Genomic DNA, 5,044 nt, shown 5'->3' with positions numbered 1-5,044 from the left:
GCGAATCGGCCAGCAGGAACCCCGAGAATCCTGGGGCGTGGATGTCCCGGCCCGGACAGTGATACCCCAGCACCTCTGTGACATCTCCGGGGGGTGGAAGGACGAGGAGGCAAGCCCACCTCCCCAGCACCGGGGGTGTGCATTAACAACACCCAGGCCACTGGCCCAGCCCGCACCCCTGCCCCCACACACTTCCCACTCGTCCCTCCTCCCCCAGGGGTTACAGTTGGGGGGGACTTGGGGCTCAGGGAAATCACTAAGGGGAAACGCCACCCCCTCCCGTGGTAAGCTTAGGAGAATGATAAATGCAGTGAGGGCCGGAGAGATAGGACAGCGGGGAGGGCGGCGTCTGCCTGGCATGTCGCCGATCCAGGTTTGATCCCCGGAATCCCGTATGGTCCCCCAAGCCCCACCAGGAGTGATCCTTGAGTGCAGAGCCAGGAGGAACCCCAAAATGAAAAAAATAATAAAGAAGTCCCTCTGCGTCGGAGTTCTCTGTGGTGGACGAAGCCCTTCCCTTCAGCCTCCTGACTGGCCCCGGTCTGAAGGGGGGAGGGCACCTGTCCTCTCCCCCCCTGGCCCCCATGTCCAGCTCAGGGCTCTGCTGGACTAACAGCCAGGTCAGGATCCCCCCACACACACACACACACATCGGAAATTGGAATTCTCGGCCCCTTCTCTGCAAAGAGCTTAAAGGGGAGCTCCAGGTCCAGCCTTTCAGGACTTGGGGTTCTGGAGGGAGGGGTCCCCTGTCACTTTTCTGAGGTTCCCACCAGCCCGTGCTGAGCCTGGGGCCCCGGGTGCCAGCTCAGGACCCCTGTTCTCTGGGCAGCTCCGTACCGAGAGCCCGACAGCGAGGGTGAGGCCGGGCGCGGCTCTGCGGGGGGTGGGGGTTGGGCTGGGGACCGAGGGGAGGCTGGCTTGTCCTGTGCGGGAAACCGGTTCCAAGAAATAGGCGTGGCCCCAGACTGCCCCCCCCCCCCCCCGCATCCTGTCAGCCAGGGCCCCTCTGAGGGTGACAATCTGCTCCTCAGCCGGAGAAAGAGAGAGGGGGCAGGGGGTTGGGGTGGCTCATCCTGTCCCTGCAGCCCGAGCAGGGTCCTCCGTGTCCACTGGGCAGTAGGGCCCGCACCCCTGCAGCCGCCCCACCCCTTGTCCATGCTGGTCAGCGGCCTGGCGCCTCCTGGGGGAGAAAGGCGGGCTCATCTCCAGGCTGGGCCTTAGCACCCCTTCCCTACCCCACCCCCCGACTCCACACCGCGGCCTGAGTCTCTCTCAGCTCGGCCATGGCCAGCACAGTCCCTGGTGGATAATCCACCTCCCGGTTCTGACGGGCACAGGCTCAGTGGGTTCTGGGCTGGCCCCGGCCTTGACTGCCCGACTCCAGGGAGCCCCTGGGCTTCCCGCTGCCCCCCGCCCCCGTGTCCCCGGGCAGACACCAAAGCCCTGGCACTGGCTTCAGCAGCCGCATTACTTTGAAGCTTGTGTCTCCAGTTCTCGGAAAGGCGCAGGGAGGGGCGGCCCTGGGGACAGTCATCAGATCCCGGGAAGCCATGGCCACGGCCTGTGTCTTGTGTTTACAGGGCTTTCGTCCTGCCCGTTGGGCAGCGCTGAGAGTCCGTCCCTTCAGTGCTGGCCCGGATGTCCATCCAGCAGGGCCCCGGGCCTGCCTGCCGTTCACTTTAGTGGCCTGCGGGCTGGAGACATTATAACAGTAGGCGCCGGCCTTGTACCCCGCCACCCCGGGTTTGATCCCTGGCACCCCGTAGGTTCCCCGAGCACCACCAGGAGTAACCCCTGAGCACAGCTTTGGGAGTAGAGCAAAGAAAAAAAATCAATTCAGCAAACAGAGCCCAGGGCCGGGGGGCGGCGTGAGCTCTCGGGGGCCCAGACTCAGGCTCCGGCACCGAGTGCTCCCACGGCCAGAAACCACGTGTGCAACTGGGCCACGGAGGTAGGTATTGTGGCAGTCCCCAGACAGGCCCGGGCTCCGGGGAAGCTGCTAGAAGCAGGACCCTGGGTGTCAGCATCCCTGAGGAGCCACAGCCCCCACCCCACCCCACCCTGCCGCTCCCCCAAAACCCCCACCCTGGGCTGAGCAATAGTCCAGCGGGGAGGGAGTTTGCCTTGCATGCGGCCCACCCGGATTCCATCCCCGCATCCCACATGGTCCCCTGAGCACTGCCAGGAGTGATCCTTGAGCATCACCGGGTGTGACACGAAAAGGGGAAAAAACACTTCCCCAAATCTCCACCCAGTGCTCCTCAAGGGCCCGGCTGTCGTTTCCCAGGTCGAGGAAGGGGACGGAGGAGAGGAGGTTGACAGCCAGAGTCCCCAGAGGCCCAGCCACAGTGACCGGGACCAACACAGCCCCCGCCCCGAGTCCCTGAGTGGGACAACAAAGTGGGGAGCCTGAAAGCCCCCAATCCCGTGGGCGTTGTCAGGGCACCCAAGGCACAGGTAGGTGCAGGCGCCAGCCTCACTGGGCCCCGGGGCTGGATCAGGGCCCTGCAGGAAGTTTCCAGAAGCAGTCCACAGGGCCGGGAGGGGATGTGCCTGGCACACATCGGGTACCGGGTTGGATCTCTGGCACGGGGTGGAGCTGTGGCAGGCGCTGATGCCGCAGGAGAGGCCCACGTGGCCCCCAGGCGGGGACCCTGACCAGAGGAACAGGCCCACCAATGCCCAGCTGCCAGGAGGGGAGGGGAGGGGAGGGGAGGGGCGTCCCGCCCCACGGCAGCTCCTGCGTCTGGAACCCCCAGTCTCCAGGACACACGCCGCTCAGGCCCCCCAGAGCCCCCCAACTCTCCCTGCTCCGCCCTGCAGGGGTGAGGCTCTGGGCCGCCCCGAGATGAAGTCAGGTGCCCTCTCAGCTGCACTCTCTCCTGCTCCCGCCCCTGACCCCGGCCACCGGCCGCACCAGCTCTGGGGTGGGTCCTACCTCTGGCCTGAAGCCCCGGCAGCCCCTCCCTCGGCCCCCCCATCCACTCATGGGGGCATGCAGGGAGGGTCCCCGCTGTGTCCCTGCCAGCGTGACCAGACGGGAACCTTGTGGGTCGGACCCCAGGCCCCGGGAGGCCCCTGCCCTGCTCTTCAGGCTTCTGGACCCCTTAAAGCTCTGGGGGGGGTCACCCCAGAGAACCCCCTGCTGGGCAGCCACAGCTCCCGGGTGCCAGAGTCCCCCGGGTCTCCTGGACTGAACAGAGAGGAGCAAGAGGGAGAGAAAGCGTCAACATGTGCACACATGTGTAGACACATGCTCACACTCATACACACGTATAGACATGCTTGCACACACATGCTTATACACTCATACATGCATGTCCACATACATGCTCACTCATACACATGTGTAGACACATGCTTACATGCAGAGACACATGATCACACATGTGTGCAGACATGCACATGCATACACATATGCGGACAAGGCACACATGCATGCAGACACATGGTCGCACATACTTACACATGTGCAGACACATGCTCACACACGCACCTGCCCTTCAGAATGTGGGTCTGCTGTTGCTCCCCCTGGCCCCCGACGTCAGACCAAGAGGGAAGCGCCTACGTCAGTTTCCCCGCTGCTGCCCCTGCTGGAACCATCATGGATGAGTCAGGTGACAGCTGGTGGAGCCGTGAGGCTGAAGCAGCTGCTTTGCATCTGGAGGCCTCGGTTCCGTCTGGGAACAAAACATTGCTGGATTTTCACGTGACCCAGGAACTCCCTTTCGGGGCTGATGGGGAGAGAGACCGAAGAGGTGTGCGTGCACACACCGCTGGGTGTTCGCAGCAGGGGACAGACACCTGCCTGGGGGAGCGGACACACACACACACACACACACACACACACACACACACACAGAGCACAGGGGGCTTGGAAACACCCCGAGTTAAAGAGACTGGACGGAAACGGCCTCACTCGTCAGGCTCCAGAGCCGGATCTGTGGGTGGGCTCGGGTGGGGGAATAATATTGCTTCAGTCTGGGCCCAGGAGGGGCTGGAGCGATAGCACAGCGGGGAGGGCGTTTGCCTTGCACGCGGCCGACCCAGGTTCAATTCCCAGCATCCCATAGGGTCCCCTGAGCACCGCCAGGAGTAATTCCTGAGTGCAGAGCCAGGAGTAACCCCTGAGCATCGCCGGGTGTGATCCAAAATGAAGAAAGAAACTGGGGCCAGAGAGAGAACACGGGGGCCTGTGCCTGCAGCCTGCCCGATGCCATTCCTGGCACCACAGATGGTCCCCAGAGCAGTGCCAGGAATGAGCACTGAGAGCAGAGTCAGAAGTAAACCCTGAGAAGGCCGGAGTGATAGCACAGCGGAGAGGGCACTTGCCTTGCATGTGGCCAACCTGGGTTCGATCCCCTGGCATTTAATATGGTCCCCTGAGCATCACTGTATCAGTCATCCCATTGTTCGTCAATTTACTGGAGCGGGAGAGGGCACCAGTAATGTCTCTATTCCTCCCAGCCCTGAGATATCAGCAGCCTCTCCTTTCTCGTCATTCCCAACGATTGGAGTCTCTTTCAGGGCCAGAGTCACCTATCGTGACTGTTTTTGGCATATCGGATACGCCACGGGGAGCTTGCCAGGCTCTGAGCCTCGCCAGGAGTAATTCCCTCCCCGGGAGGGACCCCTGAGCATCGCTGGGTGTGACCCCAAAAACAAACCAAAAAGGAGCATGGCTGGTTCCGGGGCAGAGACTCTTCCCAGAGGGAAAATGGTGGTGACGGCAGGGATGCTACCAGGACGATGAGGAGCGTGAAGAAAACGTCCCCGCCCCCTCGGGTCTCACAGGAGTTTGATCCCCACGTGGAGCCGTTGTGGAAACTCAGAGCACCGTCTGGGGATTCACTTGGGGTCAATGTCACCTTAGCCCTGGCCTTCACCCACTTTCTGCTTCTTCCACGTGTGGCTGGTCTGACTCCGGACTCCCCCCACCCCGGGTGTCCCTGGCACACCCTCTGCGACACACGGCCGAGTCCCTGGGGTCAGCTGCCCGGCTTCTCCAGCCTGTTGCCCCTTTTTTTTTTTTTTTTTGCTT

The sequence above is a fragment of the Sorex araneus genome, chromosome 6 (assembly GCF_027595985.1).
Source record: "Sorex araneus isolate mSorAra2 chromosome 6, mSorAra2.pri, whole genome shotgun sequence".
In the NCBI taxonomy this organism is placed as follows: Eukaryota; Metazoa; Chordata; class Mammalia; order Eulipotyphla; family Soricidae; genus Sorex; species Sorex araneus.
The sequence above is the reverse complement of the archived record's forward strand: the minus strand, read 5'-3'. Positions refer to the sequence as shown.